This window comes from Mobula birostris, chromosome 20 (assembly GCF_030028105.1).
Source record: "Mobula birostris isolate sMobBir1 chromosome 20, sMobBir1.hap1, whole genome shotgun sequence".
NCBI lineage: Eukaryota > Metazoa > Chordata > Chondrichthyes > Myliobatiformes > Myliobatidae > Mobula > Mobula birostris.
In genome coordinates this window covers 57,301,765-57,326,456 of record NC_092389.1, presented here as the reverse complement: position 1 = coordinate 57,326,456, position 24,692 = coordinate 57,301,765, and the positions used below count along the sequence as shown (strand labels likewise).

Here is a 24,692-nt window from a genome sequence, read left to right as displayed (position 1 = left end):
GTTAGAGCTGTTGGGGAGGGTGTAAACTAACTTGGCAGGGCGGGGTGGGAATCGGAGTGAAAAGACTCAGATTAAGATGGGTGGTAAACAAGTGAAAGCAGCGTGCAGTCAGACTGTCAGGAAGGACAGGCAGGTGTTGGGACTTAGATGCAGCCAACAAAGCATTAGGGATGCAAAATCAGAAAGGATACAGTACTCAAGCTGTTGTATCTAAATGCGCGTAGTATAAGAAATAAGGTGGATGATCTTGTTGTTGCAATATTACAGATTGCCACGCATGATGTTGTGGCCATCGCTGAGTGGTGGCTGAAGGACGGTTATAGTTGGGAGCAGAATGTCCCAGTTTACACGTTATATTGGAAGGTTGGCAGAGGAGGTGATGTGGCTCTACCGGTAAAGAATGACAACAAATCAGTGGAAAATGTGACATAGAGTCAGAAGATGTTGAATCATTGTGGGTTGATTTAAAAAACTGCAAGGGTAACTGGACATTGATGGCAGTTATATACAGGTCTCCCAACAAAGCAAAAATTAGTGGGAAAATAGACGATTGGAACAGTTTTAAAAACCTACCGAGAGCAATTAAAAAATCATTAGAAGGGAAAAGATGAAATCTGAAACAAACTAGCAAATGATAACAAAGTGGATAGTAACAGTTTCCTCAAGTATGTTAAAAATAAAAGAGAAATGACAGTGGATATAGGACCGCAAGAAAGTGAGGCAGGAGAAATAATAACAGGGGACAAGGAGATGGCTGATGAACTAAATGAGTATTTTGCATCAGTTTTCACTGTGGAAGACACTAGATGTTGTAATGTGTGAAGGAAGAGAAGTGGGTGCAGTTACTGTTTCAAGAGAAAGGTGCTCAAAAAGCTGAAAGACCTAAAGGTACGCAAGTCCCCCAGACCAGGGGAACTACAGGACCCAAGGTTTCTGAAAGAGGTAGCATCAGAGATTGTTGTGGAATTAGAAATGATCTTTCAAAAATCAATGGACTCTGGCATGGTGCCAGAGGACTGGAAAATTGCAAATGTTACTCCACTCTTTAAGACAGGAGGAAGGCAGCAGAAAGGAAATTATAGACCAGTTAGCCTGGCCTCAGTGGTTGGGAAGATGTTAGAGTCAATGGTTAAGGATGAGCTGACGGAGAACTTGGTGACACAGGACAAGATAGTACAAAGTCAGAGTGGTTTCCTCGAGGGAAAATCTTATCTGACGAAACTGTTGGAATTCTTTGAGGAGATTACAAGTAGGATAGATAAAGGGGATGCAGTGGATGTTGTGTATTGGGACTTTCAGAAGGTCTTTGACAAGGTGCCACACATGAGACTGCTTACCAAGTTAAGAGCTTATGGTATAACAGTAAAGTTACTAATATGGTTGGAACATTGGCTGATTGGTAGGAGGCAGCAAGCGGGAATAAAAAACATCATTTTCTGGTTGGTTGCCAGTGACTAGTGGTGTTCTGCAGGGGTCGGTGTTGGGACCACTTCTTTTTATTCTGTATATTAATAATTTAGATGATGGAACAGATGGCTTTGTTTCCAAGTTTGCTGATGACCCGAAGATTGGTGGAGGGGCTGGTACTGTTGAGGAATCAGGTAGGATGCAGAAGGACTTAGGCAGATTAGGAGAATGGGCAAGAACGTGGCAAATTAAATACAATGTTGTAAAATACCTGGTCAGGCACTTTGGCAGTAGAAATAAACGTGTGGAATATTTTCTAAATGGGGAGAAAATCCAGGAATCTGAGATGTACATGGACTTGGGAGTCCTTGTGCATAACACCCTGAAGGTTAACTTGCAGGTTGAGTTGGTTCGGTGTTGAGAAAGGCAAATGCCATGTTAGCATTCATTTCAAGAGGTCTAGAATACAAGAGCAGGGATGTGATGCTGAGGATTTATAAAGCACTGGTGAGGCCTCACCTTGAGTATTGAGGCCTCCCAAGTCCATGTTTTGGCCCCCTCATCTGAGAAGGGATATGCTAGCATTGGAAAGGGTTCAGAGGAGGTTCACAAGGATGATTTCAGGAATGAAAGGTTTATCATACGAGGAATGTTTGATGGCTCTGCGTCTGTACTTGCTGGAATTCAGAAGGATGAGGGGGGTGGATCTAATTCAAACCTTCTGAATGTTGAAAGGCCTAGACAGAGTAGATATAGAAAGGATGTTTCCCATGCTGGGAGAGTCCAGGACAAGAGGGCACAACCTCAGAATAGAGAGGCGCCCTTTCAAAACAGAGATGCAGAGAAATTTCTTCAGCCAAAGGGTGGTGAATTTGTGGAATTTGTTGCCACATGAAGCTGTGGTGCCAGGTCGTTGGGTGTATTTAATGCAGAGATTTACAGCTTCTTGTTTGGACATGACAGCAAAGGTTACGGGGAGAAGGCCGGGATCTGGGGGTTGAGAAGGAGATTTTAAAATAAAGGATCAGCCATGATTGAATGCTGGAGCAGACTCGATGGGCCAGATGGCCTAATCCTGCTCTTATGTCTTATAGTTCTTATAGTCTTATGGACTATTTTCTAAATGGAGAGAAAATTCAAAAACTGAGATGCAAAGGGATTTGGGAGTCCCTGTGCAGGACTCCCTGAAGGTTAATTTGCAGGGGTCTGTGGTGAGGAAGGCATATGTGATGTCACCATTCATTTGAAGAGGACAAGACTATAAATGCAAAGATGTAATGCTGAGTCTTTATAAAGCACTGGTGAGGCCTCACTTGGAGTACTGAGAGCAGTTTTGTGTACCTTATCTTGGAAAGGGTGAGCTGAAAGTGGAAAGGGTTCAAATGCTGTTCATGAAAATGATTCCAGGATTAAATGGCTTGTTATATGAAAATCGTTCGATGGCTCTGGGCCTGAATTCACTGGAATTCAGAAGACTGAAGGGTACCCTAAATGAAACCTATTGAATACTGAAGGACCATGATGGAGTGAATGTGGAGAAGGTGTTTCCTCCGGTGGGTTGTCTAAGACCAGAGGACACAGCCTCAAAATAGAGGGGTGTCCTTTCGGAACGGAGATGAGGAGGAATTTCTGTAGCAGAGAGAACTGAGTCTGTGGAAATCCTTGCCCCAGGCAGCTTGGGAGGCCAAGTCATTATGCATATTGAAGACAGAGGTTGATTGATTTTTGATTGGTCAGGGCATAACGGGATACGGGGTGGAGGGTGCGGCAGAAGATACTGTAGCTGCAGACAGGAAAATTGGATCAGCCGTGATGAAATGGTTAAACAGGCATTATAGGGAAAATGGTCTCATGGTCTAATACAAGAATAAAAAGTGCCTCTGAAGTTATGTGGGGTCCTGTTGAGGGCCAACATGGAACACTGTGCACAGGTCTGGTCTCCTTCCCAGAGACGGTCTATGGGATAAATGGAATGAAGAATTTTCCCAGATTGATTTCAGGGTTGTGGTTGTGACCTCAGGGAGATTACACTGACTGGGCCTGTCTCAAAACTAGAGAAATAAGAGGTGGTCTGACTGAGACAGACACAGTTTCACAGGGTTTTGACAGGGTGCGGAGTAATTTCCTCACCCAGATTGTGGGAATATTTGGAATTTTCTTCACAAGTTTTCTAAATTCAAAAAGCCAAATTTAAGGGCTCTGCGATGCTGGGGACGTTGCAGGAAAGTGGCGCTGAGGTCAAAGATCGGGTGTATTCTGAGGAAAGGGTAGGACAGGCGCAACGGGCCGAATGGCCACGCCTGCTCCTGTTTCTTATTTTCTAAAGCACGAGTTTACCTTTGTGCCTTGTTCTCCCTTGGATTTCAGCCATTCGGATTGCACAGGGGAGCGGTGAGAGCTCCGGAGATCCATCGGCAGCCGCTGCGGGGCAGCTCCCGTCTCCCAGCAGCGGGGGACGAGTCCAGACAACAGGCCCCGATCCTCGGCGGGGAAAGGCCGGGCACCCTCCGTGTAGCTGAAACATCTCACGGAATCTCCACCAGTCTCTTCAGCTCTGCCTTCGAAAGGATTCAGGACCCGCCGGTGTTGCAGCCGAAACCCGAGGCGCAGCTCCCAGTCTCCGGCCTCACTCGGTCCCGGTTCCGGACTCCGGCTCGCTTGCAGCGCTCAGCGTCCCGCCCACTGACACCCCTCAGCCAATGAGAGCAGCCTTCTCCCAGCAGTGATCGCTGATTGGCTGTGAGTGTATCTGAGGGCGAGCTGCTGCCAGGAGACGGAGATGTCAGTCACAGTTTGTTCACAGAATCAATGGAAGTTCCCCGAAACTCAAAGTTCAAAGTAAATTTTATTATCAGAGTTTAGATAAATCACCACATACAACCCGAGAAGCATTTTCCTGCGGACATACTCAGAAAAAGTAAACAATAGTAACCATAACAGAAGCAGTGAAAGATCAGCCAGAGTGCTGAAGGTAACAAACGGTACAAATGCAAATATGGAGAAATAGCGATAAATAACAAGAGGTGAAATAACCGCAGCGGCTGCGATGGATCTCCGGAGCTCTCACCGCTCTCCTGCGCAATCCGACAGGCTGAAAGCCAAGGGAGAACAAGGCGCAAAGGTAAACTCGTGCTTTAGAAAATAAGAAACAGGAGCAGGCGTTGCCGTTCGGCCCCTTGCGCTGTTCTGCCCCTCAATTAGAAATGGCTGATCCTTGACCTCAGCGCCACTTTCCTTCAAAGTTCCTATCCATCATCGCCGAACCCCTAAATATGTCTTTTTAATTTAGAAAACACAAAACATTCACCGCACTGTGGGCGGGGAAATTTATCCTCATCTCATTCCTGCTGAGGTGACCTCGGATTTTGAGTCTGTGATCCCCGGTTCCACTGCCCAGCCAGGAGAAACGTCATTCCTGCCCCTACCCTGTGAGACTGTGTCTGTCTCAGTCAGGAAGCTTCTCCATGTGATCCTTGTGATAATGAAAGCAACACACATCAAAGTTGCTGGTGAACGCAGCAGGCCAGGCAGCATCTCTAGGAAGCGGTACAGTCGATGTTTCAGGCCGAGACCCTTCGTCAGGACTAACTTATGGAAGAGTTTGTAAGAGATTTGAAAGTGGGAGGGGGGGGGTTGTTTGTTGTTTGTTGGTTGCTTGTGGTAATGAAGTTGGTTACAGTTCTTTCAGACCAGCAGCTTTGACCACAAGACCATCAGACAGTGGTCAGCGCGGAATGTCTTGCAGTTACTGCAGGAGAAGAACTGGATGGACATAGTGGAGTGGTTCGCTAAGCAGACAGTCCAGACCATCTGGCAGAATGCCTCCTCACCAGATCTCACCAACAGGCAGCAAGACCTTACCTGGCTGGGGGCGAGAGGGGCCTTCCCAGTCTGATCCTTGCTGTATGCCCGGAGATCACTCCTATAGCGCGCAGCCCCGAGATTACTGCAGTGGAGACGAGACGGTCACTCACCTCTTTGCGGACTGTGGGCTGGTGAAGATATGTGGAGAAAGATGCAAGGGCCTGTTTCACAGCAGCTGCGTGGCAGAAGGATCACTGATCCTCGGGCTGTTCCCAGGACGCACAGGAAAACGGACATCAAGTGCTGCTGGAAGATCATCAACTCGGTGAAAGACGCCAGGAAATTGTTGGTCTGTCATCATATCGAGATGTCCGGAGAGCAGGGGTTCCCACCCTGGGGTCCAAGGTTAATGGAATTGGTCTTTGGCATAAAAGAGTTGGGGAATCCCTGTCGTGGAGGAATGCTGCCGACTGGCACATTCCAGGCTGCAGGGACACCATTGAAACTATAGAAATCCTCTAGTACTGGACCGGGAGGGGCCGGGTCGGCTGAGGAAGCCTCCCAGTTATTGTAGGAGTGGAACATCCCGGGGGGCGGGGGGCACATGCGCGACAACAGTCCTATCGGTTTTAACGAATGTAAAACACTAAACATGGCATAGACGACAAATGTAAATTCTTTGGGGAAAGGCATTGCACGTTTTATCATGCTGAATATTTTATATAAAGCTTACTTTGACACAAAGAAGTATCAGCATCTGATCTGTGTCCAGAGTGAGGGAGACTGGGCTTCTGTTGGAGACGGGACTGACATGGGTTCAGTCACGAAGTTTTTCACACGAAGGGCTGTTGAAATCAGGACCTCGCCGAAAAAAAATATCATTTCCCCCCCCTGTGACGTAGAATGTCCAGTGCTGTGCTTTTTCCTGCAGCCACAGGTCGGTCATCACCACTGCACAGCACAATATTCTCTCCACATCCCCACTCTCCTGGCATGAACTAATTTAATAGTTATTGTCACTGTTCACAAATCCACCGTTTTACACTCCACTCTGACTCTCTTTAGACCTGGAGAAAGATTTAGAAAAAACGAGCTGCTGGAGGAACTCAACGGGTCAGGCAGCATCTGTGGAGGGAAATGGGCAATCGATATTTCGGGCTGAGACAGCCCAGGTGAAGGATCTCGACCCGGAAAGTCGATTGTACATTTCTCTCCATAGATCCTGCCTGACCCGCTCAGTTCCTCCAGTATCATGTTTCTCACCAGAGATTCCAGCATCTGCAGTCTCTCATGTCTTTAGAACTCCCCCCTGAGCCCTGCCTCAGACTGAACCAGGCTCTTCTCTCCGGCTTAATTTCTGTTCAGCTTCTTTTTCAGCCCATCACGCCCACTGGGGCACAGGCTGCCAGCAGCAGCCCTTTTAATTTAGAAAACTTGTGGAGAATACTCCAAATATTCACCGCACTGTGGGTGGGGAAATTACTCCTCATCCTCGATCCGAGGATGATCACAGGACGTCAATCGCCTTCCAGGTGAAGGTCCTCCGGATCGCAGCGATGGGGCCTTTGGAGATTTAGCTGACATTTTTGTCGCACGAGGTTTTTACGAGATGGGGTTGCTATCCATATAGCCAACCCTTCTCCGCTCGTAGCCGGGCTTAGACAGTCCATGGCCACGTTTTCTTATCTGTTGCCTGTTTAATGTGTTTTTGATCCACACTAAACATAGAAATGGCCAGAATTTCCACTGAACACATCCAGCAAAACCATGTTCACCCATGAGTCTGCAGCGCGTGTAGTGGACAATCGCGGTACTGCAGGGGGATCGGCAGCTCCCCGAAAGTGAAAGCGTTCTGAATCAGGAAGTGCCGGGAGTTAACATGGCTTCGAAAGCACCGGCCGAGAGTTGGACCGAGGAGGTAATTTGTCCCATCTGTCTGGATTTCTTCACCGATCCGGTTATACTGGAGTGTGGACACAACTTCTGTCATTCTTGTATCACACGGTGTTGGGAAAGGGAGGAGAGAAACTCCTGCCCGGAATGTCGAGAGGTGTTTGCTGACCGCACCCTCAGGGCCAATCGGGCCTTAGCAAATCTGGCTGAAAAAGCTCGAAATCTAAACCTAAATCGGAAAGGGAAGGAAAGTAAACTTCAGTGCGAGGAACATGAGGAAGAACTGAAGCTGTTTTGTGAAACGGACAAGACACTGATCTGTGTGATCTGCGCAGTTGCGGAAGAACACAGAGAGCACCGCTTCAAGCCGATTAAAGAAGCTGTTAAAATCTACATGGTAAAAACTAACGTTAATTTAATACTTAACGCATTTCCTTTCTCCTACATGCCATCACACGAGCCTCCGTAACCAACACATCATTCTCTGCAACTTTCGCCATCTCCAACGGGATTCTACCATCTATCCGTCCCACAGCCCATCCCACACCCGACAACTCTCCGCTCTCTGTAGGAATCGCTCCCCGGACTGTATCGCCCTTGTCCACTCGCTCCTCCCCACTGATCTCCCTCCTGGCCCTGACACCTGGAAGCGGGACAAGTGCTACACCTGACTCCTAACCTCCTCGCTCGTCACCATTCGGGACCCCAAACAGCCCCAGTTCCTCCAGTTTCTTCCATGGTCGATTGTCCTCTCGTATTAGATTCCTTCTTCTCCAGTTCCTTTCCTCTTCCACCTGTCCCCTCTCAGCTTCTCACTTCATCACCTCCCCCACGTTCCCCCTCACGTTGTCTCACCCGTCGCCTGTCAGCTGGTTCTCATCCCCAACCGTTTTATTCTGGCTTCTGCCCCATTCCTGCCAGTCCTAATGAAGGGTCACATCCCGAAACGTCGACTGTTTATTTCCCCTGGTAGATGCTGCCTGACTCACTGAGTTCCTCCGGCATTTTGTGTGTGATGATCGGGTTTGATCGCCTATTTCTTTTTGATCCATTTTTTTTTCCTTTTTCCTTCTCTCTCTCTGACTTCCAGGATCAGCTAAAATCTTCCTTACACTCTCTCACAAAAAAGAAATCAGACTTCCAGGAAAAGGAGCAGCAACAGAAAGAGAAGATTTCCGGAGTTCGGGTGAGGCTTCCTGAGCGGAATTTCTGATATTACTGTAAAGTTTTGCTCCCTTTAATGCAGAATAGCAGAGTATCGCAGCTCCAGTGACCTGGGTTCGATCCTGACCTCTGGTGCTGTCTGTGTGGAGTTTGCATGTTCTCCCTGTGACCACGACAGTTTCAGACACATTCCATGGACATACTGCATGAATGGTTAAATACAATTAACCCTGTGAAGGTGGGGGAGGGTGTATGTGAATCGGGGGGGAGTTAATTGGTCAATGGGGAGAATTGGTTTCAGAAAAACCTAAGTGAATGGGGTTGATGGGAATGTTTCAGAGTTAGCATGGACATTAATGGACCGAATGGTCTCCTTAATGCCATAAGGAAATACACATAGCAATACAGTAAATTCATCTTCACCTTTCATTCGACAGGAACAGTCTCACAGCCTTCAGTCCCACGTCACATCCCAGTTTGCTGAACTGCGCCAGATTATCACTGAGAAAGAGCAGAGTTTACTCAGGGATCTCAAGGAAGAAGAGAAGAGGATTCTCAATCCAATGGAGAAAAATCTTCGTAAGATTCAGAAGCATATAAGGCTTATTCAGGAGGAAATCTCTACGTTAAAGAAACAGATGGATCAAAAAGACAGTGTGATTTTTCTCAAGGTGAGGGATTTTATTTCAATTTGTTTCTGTCAAAGGGCACTAAATGAACAGAGGTATATTTGAAATAAACACAGCACAGCGGCCAATTCTAACAAACCAATTGCTGCTGCTGGTGACGTCACACAGATTGTTATGATTGTATGACGAGCCCTCCAGTCGCTCCAATAACGACGTTCCAAAATGTCGAAGACAGGTATTCGACCCTTTATCTGCAAGATACGATCATGAGGCAATGAAACTTCAGTGTAATTAATCGTAAATTAATCAGCAACGAAGCGGTCAACAAACAACAAGATATCTTCCGTCCTCAGCTCAAAACTGCCCAGAACAAAGCACAAATACGTAACTTATGCCCTTCACTATTACCAGGTCCCCACACACGTGACTAGTTACTATAACAATCACATACCACAGAAAACAATGCAGACAGGGCTATCAAAGACAGAAGACAGATGTGTCGCTCCTACACACAGCATTAATAAATGGCAGTAAACTGTTTTTCACTGGACAATTGATGCATCTATTCAGGGTTGTTGTTGTCCCAAAACTGGACTTCCACGACTTCTGTACATCCAGCACAGAATGCAAACTTCTCTGAAATAATTTATTCTGATCATAACACAGAGCTGCTGATTGTGTCCTTACTTATCACGTTAAATATCCTCTAAATCTCCCATTAGCACCCAGTTCCAGTCACAGGCTGTGAGTGTGTTTGGTGTGGTGGGTGTAAGGGTCTCTCTGTCAATCCGTGAAAACATAGAATGTGACCCACACATCAGACTTATCCTCTATATCTGGTTTCCATCAGGTTAGGGAAACTTTCACTGTTTCTTTATCTTTTCACATAAGTTTCACATTAGAAACGTAGAAATATAAACATTGAAAACCTACAGCACAATACAGGCCCTTCAGTCCAACATGTCCTTACTTTAGGAATTACCTAGGTTTACCCATAGCCCTCTATCTTTCTGAGCTCCATGTGCCTATGCAGGAGTCTCTTACAAGACCCCATCGTACTGGCATCCAGTACCGCTGTCGGCAGCCCATTCCACACATTCAGCACTCTCTACGTAAAAATATTACCCCTGACATCTCCTCTGTACATACTTCCAAGCACCTTAAAACTGTGTCCTCTTGTGCTAGCCATTTCAGCCCTGGGAAAAAAAGCCTCTGACTCCGATCAAGGCCTCTCATCATCTTATACAGCTCTATCAGGTTACCTCTCATCCTCCATCGCTCCAAGGAGAAAAGGCCGAGTTCACTCAACCTATTCTCATAAGGCATGCTCCCCAATCCAGGCAACATCTTTGTAAATCTCCTCTGCACCCCTTCTATGGTTTCCACATCCTTCCAGTCGTGAGGCGACCAGAACTGAGCACAGCACTCCACGTGGGGTCTGAACAGGCTCTTACATAGCTGTGAGATTACCTCTCGGCTCCTAAACTCAGTCCCGTGGTTGATGAAGGTCAATGCACCGAATCCCTTCTTAACCACAGTGTCAACTTGTGTAGCAGATTTGAGTGTCCTATGGACTTGGACCCCAGGATCCCTCTGATCCTCCACACTGCCAAGAGTTTTACCATTAATACCAAAGTCTGCCATCATATTTCACCATTATCGGGTTTGAACTCCAAACTGCCACTTCTCAGTCCAGATTTGCATCCTATCGCTGTCACGCTGTAAACTCTGACAGACCTCCACACTATCCACAACACCCCGAACCTTTGTGTCATCAGCAAATTTACTAACCCAACCCTCCATTTCCTCATCTAGGTCATTTATAAAAATCACAAAGAGAAGGGGTCACAGAACAGATTTCTGAGGCACACCACTGGTCACCGACCTCCATGCAGAATATGACGTGTCTACAACCACTCTTTGCCTTCTGTGGGCAAGCCAATTCTGGTTGCACAAATCAATGTCCCATTGGATCCCTTGCTGAAATCCATTTACACTACATCTACTGTTCTACCTTCATCAATATGTTTTGTCACATCCTCAAAAAATTCAATCAGGGTCGTAAGGCACGACCTGCCTTTGACAAATCCTGCCTCTCAGGATCTTCTCCATCAAATTACCAACCACTGAAGTTGACTCACTGGTCTATAATTTTCTGGGCTATCTCTACTACCTTTCTTGAATAAGGGAACAACATCTGCAACCCTCCAATCCTCTGGAACATCTGCCGTCCCCATTGATGATGCAAAGATCATCGCCAGAGGCTCAGCAATCTTCTCCCTCACCCGCCCACAGTGGCCGGGGGTACATCTCATCCGGTCTCTGTCATAAACAGGCCATTCGGTCCATCATCCTCTAACAATTTCCCTGTTTCAGAATTCTCTTCTCACACCCAGCAACAGTGCCCTGAACTCCATGGTCCCTCACGTGTTTATCCAGTTTTTTTTTAGATTATGAAGACACGTAGTCCTCTTTCATTTTCATTTAGTAATGCATGCATTAAGAAATGATACAATACAGTTTTCCCATTACATTCAATCTCTGCTGTTCCGCTTCAACCACTCCAATGGCAGCGAGTTCCTCTTCACTAAATTTCTTCTGGGATTTATTAAAATCCATCTGAACTTCATCTTCCACAATCCTTCCCATAAATAGAGGTACATCCCTCACCCCTGCACACAATTAAATCCATCATTGATCTTAAATTCCTACATCTTATCACCCTAATGTCTATCCAGATGAAAATACACAACCTGTCCTGTCTTCTCTGTAAGTTTCATCCTCTTAATAATGGTTTGACATTCAGGAACTTTCCCTGTAATTTAACCAGTGGTTCTGTATTGGTTGTGTTTGTGAGTTACTGTGGGAGTGGGAATTTTCAACACCTTGTCATGACTTGGATGAAATTCATGATGTGGGCCGTAAGTCCAAGTCTAATCAGATTTATGTTTGATTTATTTCAGGAGGAAGCTCGTCGGAACAGGAGGTAGGACATACTCTTTATTGAAAATCGGTATAGTTCAAACTAGCAGTTTATAACAAGTAGTTTAATATTTACAGGATTAATGACGATGTCCAGGAATTGTCAGTGACAGATGAGGCCCAACCGTTTGAAAAATTCCATCACCCCTATTTGTTAAACACAGTGCTGAGAGAAACACTTGATGCCGTTAATCGAGGTAAAACTTACAAAGATTCATTTCTCCTTGTTTAATTAAGTTCCAATTTGAAGTGAGAATCGTCTGTAATTTGGTTGTAGGGGGTAGGGTTGGGAACGAGTGAAGCGACAGGACTGATAGTAAAAATGCAAAGATATCATGCAGTCAGACTGTCAGATAGGGCGGACAGGTACAAGGACAAAATTGCAGCCAGCAGGGTGAGTATCAGTGCATCAGGGATGCAGAATAAAATGGGTAGCAGATACACTACACAAAGTGTTATATCTCAATGCATGGAGTATGAGAAATAAGGTGAATGATCTTGTTGCACTATTACAGATTGTCAGGTATGGTGTTGTAGCCATCACTGAATCGTGGCTGAAGGATGGTTGTAGTTGGGAGCTGAATGTCCAAGGTTACACAATGTATCGGTGGTATAGGAAGGGAGGGTGATGGGGTGACATGGCTCTCCTGGTAAATTGGTAGAAAGATGTGACATAGGATTGGAAGATATTGAATCCTTGTGGATTGAGTGAAGGAACAGCAAAAGTAAAAATGACACTGATGACAGTCACATACAGGATCCCAACAGTAGCTGGATGTGGACCACCGATTACAACTGGAAATAGAAAAGGCTGATGAAAAGGACAATATTATAATAGTCATGGGAGATTTCAACTTGCAGGACAATTGGGAAAATCCGGTTGGTAATGGATCTCAAGAGAGTGAATTTGTTGAATGCTGTGTGATGTTTTATCGAGCAGTTTGTCATTGAGCCTACTCGGGGAACAGCTCTACTGGATTGGGTGTTATGTATTGAACCAGAGGTGATTAGGTAAAAGAACCCTTAGGACAGAATGCTCACAAGATGACTGAGTTCAACCTGAAATTTGATCAGCAGAAAGTAATGTTTGACGTTGTAGTAATCAGAGGATAAAATAAATACAGTGGTCTGAGAAAGGAGTTGGCCAAAGTATATTTGTCAGAAATGGTGTCAGTTTCTGGCAAAATGAGGAAGGTGAAGGATAGACGTATTCCAAAAATCAATAAATACTCAAATGGCAAAATGGCTGACAAGTGAAGACAAGCTAATGTAAATGCAAAAGAGTGGGCACACAACAAAGTAAAAATTAATAGGAGCCAGAGAATTGGGAAGCTTTTAAATACCTACAGAGAGGAACTGAAAGAATGATTGAGAGGAGAAAAATGAAATATTAAATTGAATTGAACTGACTGTTACTTGCATTCTTCATATGAACGAGCAGTAAAATTCTTTACGTTATGTCTCCGTCTCAATGTGCCATTTACAGTATCCGTGCTGGGTTGAGCGTCGAGCTAGCAACGCGGCCTCGTAAGAATAAGAAAGTCGGCTTAAAAAACGCCATCATGACAGCATCCCGATGACTCCACTCGGAGTTAAGGGTTTTCTTCTTCTTCTCTTCCTGATAAACTACATGTATAACATGCTTGTCAATATAACGTAGAAATACAGTTACCTCAGCATGAGGTAAGCAGGCTGATGGCCTGGTGGAAGAAATTGTCCCTGGACTCTGCTGGGGTTTTTATGCTAGGGTACATTCCCCAGACGGTAGCAACCAGCACAGTTTGTGGTTGGGGTGACTCGGGTCTCCAATGATCCTCCGGGCCCTTTTTACACACCTGTCTTTGTAAAACAAGTGAGCAAACAATATCATATTGTTTTTCAAGTATTGTAAAAAATAAAATAGAGATGAGAGTGGCTATAGGACCACTAGAAAATAAGGTCGAAGATATAATAACGGGGAACAAAGAGATGGCAGATGAACTAAATGAGTATTTTGCATCAGTCTTCACTGTGCAAGACAGTAGCACTGTGCCAGATGTTGAAGAGTGCGAGGGAAGAGAAGTGAGTGCAGTTACTGTTACAGGGGAGAAGGTGCTCAAAAAGGTTCATAAGTCACTCAGAACAGATGAACTGCACCCTAGTGTTCTGAAAGAGGTAACGGTATACATTGTGGAGGCATTTGAAATGATCTTTCAAAAATCATTGGGCTCTGGTATGGTGCTAGAGGACTGGAAAACTGTAAATGTCACTCAACTCTATAAGTAAGGAGGAACGCAACAGAAAGGAAATTATAGACCAGTTAGCCTCACCTCTGTGGTTGGGAAGACATTAGTGTCAATTGTTAAGTATGAGGTTATGGAATACTAGGTGACACTGGACAAGATAGGAAAAGTCAGCATGGCTTCCTTTAGGGAATATTTTGCCTGGCAAACCTGTTGGAATTCTTTGAGGAGATTACACGTAGGGTAGATAAAGGGGTTGTAGTGCATGTTGTATATTTGGACTTTCAGAAGGCCTTTGACAAGGTTGAACACATGAGGCTGCTTACCAAGTTAAGAGCCCACGGTATTACAGAAATGTTATTGGTATGGTCAGAGCATTGGCTGGTTGGTAGGATATACAATGCTGGAAAATTCATGGTCATGTACTTTGGTAGTAGACATAATATGCAGATTATTTTAAATGGGGAGAAAATCCAAAAATCTGAGATGGAAATGGACCTGGGGGTTCTTCTGCAGAACACCCTGAAGGTTAACTTGCAGGTAGAGTCATTTGTGGGAAAGGTAAATCCATTGTTTCAGTTCATGGGGTTTAGAATACAAGAGCAGGGATGTGATGCTGAGGGTTTATAAGGCACTGGTGAGGCCTCACCCTGAGTATTGTGAACAGTTTTGGGCTCCTCATCTAAGAAAAGATGTGCTGGTATAGTTGAGTGTTCAGCAAAGGTTCACAAGGATGGTTCCGGGAATGAAAGGGTTATCATATGAGGAATATTTGATAGCTCAGTGCCTGTACTCACTGGAATTTAGAAAGATGAGGGGGGAATCTCATTTTAACCTTTTGAATGTTGAAAGGCCAAGACAGAGAAGATGTGGAAAGGATGTTTCCCATGGTGGGGGAGTCTAGGACAAGAGGGCACAGCCTCACGATAAAGGCGTGTCTATTTAGAAACAGAGTTTGAACACAGTATCAAACGTTGTGGGGAGATGGCCGGGGAGTGGGGTTGAGGAGGAGAGAAACAGGATCAGCCATGATTGAATGGTGGAGCAGACTCGATGGGCCAAATGGCCTAATTCTGCTCCTATATCTTATGGTCTTATGGTTATCAAACCACTACATTGAAGCATTGTGAGAATGAGCCCAGACACACCAACCAGCATTGACATTTTTCAAGATTTCATTTCGGGAGAAGCACACACAGCATAACCGGCCTGGCAAAACTCCCCCACACACATACACAAGAGGAATTGGCAGATTGTAGTCAGAGTCTCAGCAATGTACGTTGTTATTTCCCTCAGTAACCTGGAAACTATTCTCTTCAGACACGGTAATTTACTTATTTAAACAACTCACACATGTCACACATTGTCAGCAACACCAGACATGTGATGACACACAGTGACATACAAATATTTCAATGTGCACACTCTCCCTCAATGTGTACACACAAACACACTGATATTTAGCACAATCAACACATTCACACATAATATCAGAGTGTGACACACGGTCAAAGAGACAGGCACAAATTCCCATTTAGGAATGAAATCTGTGCTCCTTACCCAGTCTTTCTGAGGCATTGAGCTGCCCTCTGATGTGACGTCACATCAACAGTTCACAGACAGACTCCGGGGTGAGATTGCTCAGGATGATGGTCTAGGAGGGGTTTGACAGATGTTTAACCAACGGCCCACTTCATCCATCTGCAAGACTAAGATGTCTTCCTGAGCATGTCCCGTTTGTGTGTGTTTGCCCATATCCCTCTAACCATTTCCTATCTATGTACCTGTCCAAGTTTTTTTCACGCAGAGAGTGGTGAGTGCGCGGAATGGGCTGCCGGCAGTGGTGGTGCAGCCGGAAACGACAGGGTCTTTTGAGAGACTCCTGAATGGCTACATGGAGCTTAGGAAAATAGAGGGCCATGGGTAAAGCCTAGGTAGTTCTAAGGTAGGGACATGTTCAGCACAGCGTTGTGGGCCGAAGGGCCTGTATTGTGCTGTAAGTTTTCTATGTTTCTATTTTTCCTCATATTCGGGGAAACGGAAATGCAGAGAATACCCCCAGTGTGGTCTGTAATCGACATCAAAGACCTTGCTTAAGTTCCTGTGGACAGTGTCGAATAGGCTGATGAATACAGGACTGAGGGTGTTATATTTGAATGCTCCAGCATACGGAATAAGGTTGATGATGTTGTAGCACAGGTAGAGATTGGCAGGTATAACGTTGTTGGCGTCACTGAGTTGTGGCTGAAAGGAGATGCTGGTTGAAGCCCAACATCCAAGGATACACCTTGTGTTCAAAGGACAGGCAGGTAGGCAGAGGGGCTGGGGAGGCTCTGTTGTAAAAAATGAAATGAAATCCTTAGAGAGAGGTGACATAGGATTGGAAGATGTTGAGTCATTGTGGGTGGAGTTAAACAACTGCAAGGGTAAAAAGACCCTGATGGTAATTATATACAGACCTCTAGATAGTAGCCAGGGTCGAAATGGGATACAAATCACACCAGGAGATGGAAAAAGGGCACAGTGAAGGTCGGAATGGGGGGATTCAACAGCATGTAGATTGGGAAAATCATGTTGTGCTGCATTCCAGGAGAGGAAATTTGTAGAATGCCCCCAAGATGGCTTTTTAGAACAGATTGTGGTTGAGCCCGATGGGAGAAAGGCAATTCTGGAGTGGGATTTTTATAATGAACCAGATATGATTTGGGAGCTTAAGGTAAAAGAATTGTTAGGAAGCAGTGATCATAAAATGATAGAATTCACGCCAGAGTTTGACAGGGAGATAAAGTCAGATGTATCATGAGATGGAAAGGGAGATGAGTCAGAGAGGAGTAAAGTTAGTTGCAGAGGCTTGAGGGAGTTGCTGGGCAAAGTGGATTGGAAGGGGACACAAGCAGTGATAATTGCAGAACAACAAAGACTGGAGTTGACAGTTTGGGATGAAACCCTGCATCAGAACCCGTGTTGTTTAAGGGTCCCTGCAAATACTTCCCCTGTCCTAATGAGGGGCTGCGGGTGATGGGGTTGTGGGAAAGGGGACAAATGGATCCTCATCTGCATCTTTGTCCCCCTCCAGCTACTCGTTACGTCTACGCACACAGTTCACCCACAGGCTTTGCATCCCTCCCTCACCTGGCTCTGGTTCAATCTGCCATTCATCTCTCCCCTACTGGTTCCTGTTATCACTCCCTTTACTGTCTCGAACCTTCACACTCCCCACTCGCAAATGAATGTTAACATTGAATGAAGGGCCTGTTCCTGTGCTGTACTGTTCTATGTTCTCTGATCCCTGTTCAGAAGAATGAGAGGAGATCCCAGGGAAACACAACATTCTTTCAGGAGTCAACTGGCAGCAAGGATGCAGCCAGGATGTTTCCCTGTCTGAGGAGTCAAGGGTCAGGGGTCACTGTCTGTTTGGAATTCTCAGCACCCGTCGGGGGAAGGGGTTTGGGGGTTCTTATCTATTCAGTTCACAGAGCCATCGCCGTACAGCATTGAAATGTGCCCTTTGACCCATCACCTCTGTGCTGACCTATTTACCCATCTACATTCATCGCATTGGCCAGCATTAGGTCAGTCTCCTTCTGTGCCTTGCCTGTTGAGCTGTCTGTCCAAGTGTCTCTTAAACACAGAGGACTGGAGGCCTGTGATTTGCAGAGGTCGGTGCTGGGGCCGCGGTTGTTTGTCAATCATATTAATGATTTGGATGATAATGTAGGTGACATAGTTAGTAGGTTTATGGGTGACACTAAAATTCATGGTACAGTGGACAGGGAAGAGGGTTAAAGCAACAGTCACAACATACTGGAGGAACTCAGCAGGTCGGGCAGCATCCGTGGAAAAGATCGGTTGCCGTTTCGGGCCGAAACCTTTCGTCAGGATGTAGAGGGAAGCGGCAGAGGCCTGATAAAGAAGGTGGGGGGCGGGTGGGAAGGAGAAGGCTGGTAGGTTCCAGGTGAATAATCAGTAACGGGAAAGATAAAGTGGAAGGGGAAGAGGGTTATCTCTGTTTACAGCGGACCCTTGATCAACTGTAGAGATGGGTACAGAGAGAATGTTTTAAAATAGATCTTGGCAGGTACGTGGATAAGAAAGGTGAAAGGAATAATGGACAAATGGAACTTGCTCATTAAAGCAAGCTGGTCGGCACGAACAAGTTGGGCCGAAGAAACTCTGTGACCTCCTGATAATCCAGTCACCCACCCCCTGCCCATCTTAATCCATCCCTATCCCGCTCTAGTTTCTGCTGTTTATCTCCCCAATGTATTTCCATTCTTGAGGGAAGATGTCCACCTGAAATGTAGTCTGTCCATCTCTCTCCACACCTCCTGCCTGACCCGCTCGGTTCCTCCAGCATTTTGTGTCTGTTCGATCGGGAAATCTCTGCTCTCCGTCCAGCGGAAACCCTTGGGGAGACATTAGTTGTCCATCCGCTTTCGTTGGGTCAAACCTCGGGAAAGGTCCGTGTCGGCCATCCGACCGCGCCTGAGGCCGAGCGGCCTTTCCACCGGTCCCCGGGGCCGCGCTGACCGAGTCTCCCCCCGATCCCCGGGGCAGCGCTGTCCGAGTCTCCCCCCGATCTCCGGGGACTCTCTAATTCTCTGCTCATCCCCCCAGTCTCTGTCACCCTGGATGTGGAAACGGCGCATCCGCGGCTCGAGGTCTCTGAGGATCGGAAGAGTGTGAGACTCACCGGGACCCAGAGGAATCTCCCTAACACCGGGAAGAGATTCACAATCTGGGAATGTGTGCTGGGATCGGAGGGATTCACATCGGGGAGACATTACTGGGAGGTGGAGGTGACGGGGAATCGGGGCTGCTGTCTGGGAGTCGCCGCAGAGTCTGTGGAGAGGAAGAGACGGGTCAGACTGAGTCCGGAGACCGGATTCTGGGTCATCGCGCGGGTTGATGACGTGTTACATCGGGATTGTGACGTGTTCCTCTCCCCCGAGTCCCGTCTCCCTGCCGGTCCCATCCCCGGGAGGGTGGGAGTTTATCTCAGTTACCAGTCCGGGACAGTTTCATTTTACAACGCGGAGACCAAGTCCCATCTCCACACCTTCACTGGGAATAAATTCACGGGGAAACTTTATCCTCTCTTCATGACTGGGGATGAAAACCAGTGGCTGAAAATCTGCTCCGGTTCCGCTCCGGGTCTGTAAACGGGTCGGGTCCCGGGACCGGCGTCAGGAGTAAAGTCCCTGTAAATATAAATGTGCGGAGAGTGAAATAAACACGAGATGAGAATTATCGATCCGTTAATTTTAACTCGTTCACCGCATCCGACAACAGAACAGAAACACCGCGGATTCAGCAGCAGCCGCGGGCGGCGGGTCCTGAGCTCCCCCGGGTCCTAAAGTCCACCTGCACTGTGCCAGGTTAAACGGGACAAGTGGGGCGGTGCTGACAGGAAAAGACAGTGAAGATTGATACAAAGTGTTCATTAAGTTCATCTGTCATTTCTTTGTCCCCCATCACTACCTCACCAGCATCATTTTCCAATCCAATATCAACTCTCATCTCCCTTTCACTCTTCATGTAACTGAAAATGAACTTTTAGTATACTGCTTTATGTTATTGGCTAGTTTGCTTCATATTTCATCTTTAACATTCTTATGGCTTTTTTTTTTGTTGCCTTTTGCTGGATTTTAAGAGCATCCCAATAATCCAACATCCCACTCACCTTTGCTCCCTTATATGCCATTTCCTTAGGTAACACGCAGTCCTTAACTTCCCTTGTCAGCCATGGATTCCCACCGCTGCCATCTGAGAAATTCTTCAGTCGGACATGTCTGTCCTGCGCCTTGTAATCTATTCCCAGATACGTCAGCCACCTCTGTTCAGCCATCGTCCCCACAGTATCCTCCTCCAATTCACCTGGGCAAATTCCTCTCTCATGCCTCTGTAATTCTCTTTATTCCATTGTGAGACTGATACATGTGACTTCGGCTTCTCCCTATGAAAATGCAGTATGAATTCAATTATATTACGATCACTGTCTCTGACGGGTTCCTTTACTTTCAGCTCCTGGAGATGATCAGGGTTATTACACAACACCCAATCTTAGATGGTCTTTCCCACAAGTAGGCCCAAACACAAGCTGCTTTACAAAGCCGTCTCATAGGCATTCAACAAATGCCCTATCGTCACCTAACAACAACCTGATTTTCCCAACCCTTTGCATATTGATGTCCCTGATATAATTGTGACGCTACCGTTATTATCGGCCTTTGCCGGTTCAATACTGTGATTTAATTTAAAGCCAGTCCCTTAACTTAATAAAGTTTTTATCTGAAAACAACCAACCCCACCAAAGATTGTACTGAAGACTGCATTTGATTTTTTTCAGCCATATCTGCTTCACACTGAAATAGTATGTGTTTACCAGTTTCATAATGATAAAATGTACACGACACAGAATGACGTTTTCCGGTTAGATACAAGGCATAATTAAACATCGTGTGGGCATTTCTAAGTCGTGTCAATATCATTTCTTCCATTCTTATTTTTAGCCCTTCTTCCATAAACCCAACTGGTTTATGTATTCTGTGAAGGTGCCTGTCCTGTATCCTACAAGTCTTGCCATAAGTCCCTAACTCTTAACACTACCAACCCCTAAGCTAAGATTTGCTAAATGGAAAGTCTATATCCACAGTTGAACTTTTAACAGGTTGTGTTGCTAAACAGTCAACCGAATCATTTCCCTCACCAGTGCGACGTGCAGGGCATAAGGTGCAGACATATAAACCAAATTTGTATATGAAATACTGCTTGACGAGGTCCCAACAGTCAATCTGACCTACTGCTAGAATGACCTGTTTTAAGGCTCATCAAACCCTTTTCTTGCTTTTTAAATCTTTTTATTAATTATTATTGAAAATCAACAAGAGAAAAATACATCAAAATAATCAAGATAACATATCTGAGTTGGATGATCAGCCATGATCATAATAAATGACGGTGCAGGCTCGAAGGGCCGAATGGCCTACTCCTGCACCTATTTTCTATGTTTCTATAGCCATATATAGTGTAAGAGTTAAATTATCAACCAGGCGAAACAGAAAAACAATAATAGTCAAAAAACAAAGTATTAAAGCTTTTTTTATGGAAAAAGGCAAGAAGGAATAAAAAGGAACCCCAACTAACTAAAACAGAGAATATCCCTAATAACTAAAAAACAAAGGGGAAAAAAAACCCATTTGGAGCACAAACCCGGAGCTATGCGCCATACAAGCTTCCATAAAAAAAAGACATCAAACCACCAACCAAATTCATATAACCAAGCATCAGAAAAGGACCATCTTAATTAACTCAAGTCAAATGATAATAACGGGCAAAAGAGCCACACCTTTTCTCAAAGTCAAATTTAGGATCAAAAGTTCCACTTCTAATTTTTTCCAAACTAAGACATAAAATCACCTGAAAGAACCATTGTATCAAAGTGGGAGCAGAGGCATCATTCCATTTTAATAAAATAGCCCTTCTAGCCAATAATGTGACAAATGCAATTACATACTGGTCAGAAATAGAAATACCGTGAATATGTTGAGGAATTATACCAAACAAAACTGTCAATTTATTGGGTTGTAAATTGATTCTTAAAGCTTTAGAGATTATAGAAAAAATGGATTTCCAAAATTGTTTCAATACAGAACACGACCAAAACATATGTGTCAATGTAGCTATCTCAGTTTTGCATCTATCACACTGATTATTTACATTAGGAAAAATTTTGGACAATCTCTCCTTCGTCAAATAATAACGATGTACAATTTTAAATTGAATTTGATAATGACTGGCACAAAATTCACAACCAATCCTCTGATATCAAGGTCATATTAAGCTCTCTTTCCCAATCTTGCTTGATGTTAAGGAAAGGATAATTGTCCTGTTGTAATAGTAAATTATAAATTTTCCCAATAAAGCCTTTCACTAAAGGGTTCATTTTTAAAATAAGGTCAGAATCTTGTATATATGGAAAATTACTTAAATATTCTTGTAAAAAATGTCTGACCTGAAGATATTGCAAAAACCATCAAACCCGAAAAGGATTCTGAACAAATTACAAGTTTGTAAGTAACAATTTCCTCCACCCACTGTAATGATGACAAAGAATTCTGCTTCCTATACTCATAAATGGCTGGTAAGTGATTTCTTTATCATTACCTGCAATTCAGACACACAGAAAAAAGAAAACAGCCACATTAACATTCCCAGTTAAATTATGTTTCAATCCATCTGTAAAAATGGTTACTGTATGATAGTAACTGTCATTAATAAACTCATGAACCAACAGACTCTCAGGCAGAACAGAATCCACTTGTGTAACCTAAAATTAACTACAGTCATTGAAAAAAAAACACAAAATGGGGTTAAGGAGAAAGCTACAGTGGGACATATTGTATCATCCAATAGTGATAGTCATACTTTATTGATCCGGGGGGAAACTGGTTTTCGTTACAGTTGCACCATAAATAATAAATATTAATAAAACCATAAATAGTTAAATAGTAATATGTAAATTATGCCAGTAAATTATGAAGTAAGTCCAGGACCAGCCTATTGGCTCAGGGTGTCTGACCCTCCAGGGGAGGAGTTGTAAAGTTTGATGGCCACAGGCAGGAATGACTTCCTATGACGCTCTGTGTTGCATCTCGGTGGAATGAGTCTCTGGTTGAATGTACACCTGTGCCCACCCAGTACATTATGTAGTGGATGGGAGACATTGTCCAAGAGGGCATGCAACTTGGACAACATCCTCTTTTCAGACACCACCATGAGAGAGTCCAGTTCCATCCCCACAACATCACTGGCCTTACGAATGAGTTTGTTGATTCTGCTGGTGTCTGCTACCCTCAGCCTGCTGCCCCAGCACACAACAGCAAACATGATCGCACTGGCCACCACAGACTTGTAGAACATCCTCAGCATCGTCCGGCAGATGTTAAAGGACCTCAGTCTCCTCAGGAAATAGAGACGGCGCTGACCCTTCTTGTAGACTGCCTCAGTGTTCTTTGACCAGTCCAGTTTATTGTCAATTCGTATCCCCAGGTATTTGTAATCCTCCACCATGTCCACACTGACCCCCTGGATGGAAACAGGGGTCACCGGTATCTTAGCTCTCCTCAGGTCTACCACCAGCTCCTTAGTCTTTTTCACATTAAGCGGCAGATAATTCTGCTCACACCATGCGACAAAGTTTCCTACCGTCGCCCTGTGTTCAAGGTTACATCTGAGTATAGTACACCCAACAATACACCCATGTTCCCAGCGTGATATGAACCCAGCCATCTAAAACTGAAAACCAAATGTCCTCTAGCACAGGATGATAATTTCTTTGCCCTCTCAAATTCATCCAATTTGTTAACATCAGCTTCAACCTCTGTCACTGGAAGGGCAATTGTCCCATTTCAACCAGTAAAGCCGAAACAAGGGACGACTTTACTGCACCACAGCAAAATCTTAAAGCCTGTGCTCATATCACACCCAAGTATTTTAAAGTTGAATATGAAACTCATCCATAAGCCACACAGCCAGAATCAAGAACAGATTGAATTAAACAAATATAAATGGTCAACAAAGATTTTAATGTTGCGCTCCAAGAATACCCACACAGATGCCTGAGGATATTTAATGCTCCTTTACATTTATCAATTATTTTACTGATATGGTGCTTCCATGTCAGCTTATTATCCATCCACATGCCTGGAAATCTCACCACTGACATATTTTCAGGAGTTTGACCATATAATTTCAAATCAAGTGCAGGTCTATTAATCCTGTTTGTAAGACACATAACGTGTTTTAGTGACTGAAAACTTTAAATCTTCATCTATTTGCCCGCTGTTTGACCTATTAATTGTAAATTTCATCCTATTTGCAGTAAAATTGAAATGCTACCTCTAATCTATAAAGCTATATCATCTGTATAAAGTGATTAACCCAGCGTACCCATCTCAGAGAAAATGCCATTAATCATAATATTAAATAATGAAGGGCTAAAATACTGCTTAATGGGGTCACATTTTCCATCTCATAGAAACACAAACATAACATGCCCACCTGTACCCGCACAGTCCGTCGAAATAAACTCAGATAAATTATGCAATCTCCCCTCACTCCTAATTTCCAAATTTCAATCAAAAATCCTTCCATAACATATCATATGTATTTAAATATTAAAATACTGCTATTACAACATCTTTATTTAGCCGTGCTTTCCTATAATCATCTTCCAAACCTAAAACTCATTCCAATGTCATTCTATCCTTCCAAAATCCACTCTAATAAAACACTATATCATCTCTCTTTCCAAAATATAACTGAAGCGTTCGATTACCATACATTCCATCAGTTTACATAAATGAGGCATTAACAATATAGGCCATTACTAGAAAGATCACACTAGGATCTGCCAGGTTTCAGTACAGGCAATCCTGCTGCCATATTCCATGAGGGAGGGAGATGGCCCAAGCTCTAAACACGATTCAAAAATGTTAATATTTTCACAAAATAGAATTACATACAGCTACAATTACATATATCACCCTTTCCTGGGGATGCCTGACTTGCATTAATAATACTTTTAAAA

General features: G+C 44.5%; 1 protein-coding gene and 1 pseudogene across 1 annotated transcript in view; one reads left to right on the top strand and one right to left on the bottom strand.

Moving 5' to 3' along the window:
• LOC140185000 (uncharacterized) overlaps positions 1 to 24,692 on the bottom strand; it is a 435,439-nt gene that overhangs the window by 340,400 nt on the left and 70,347 nt on the right. The window lies entirely within an intron of this gene.
• Positions 7,075 to 20,465, top strand: LOC140185227 (zinc-binding protein A33-like; annotated as a pseudogene).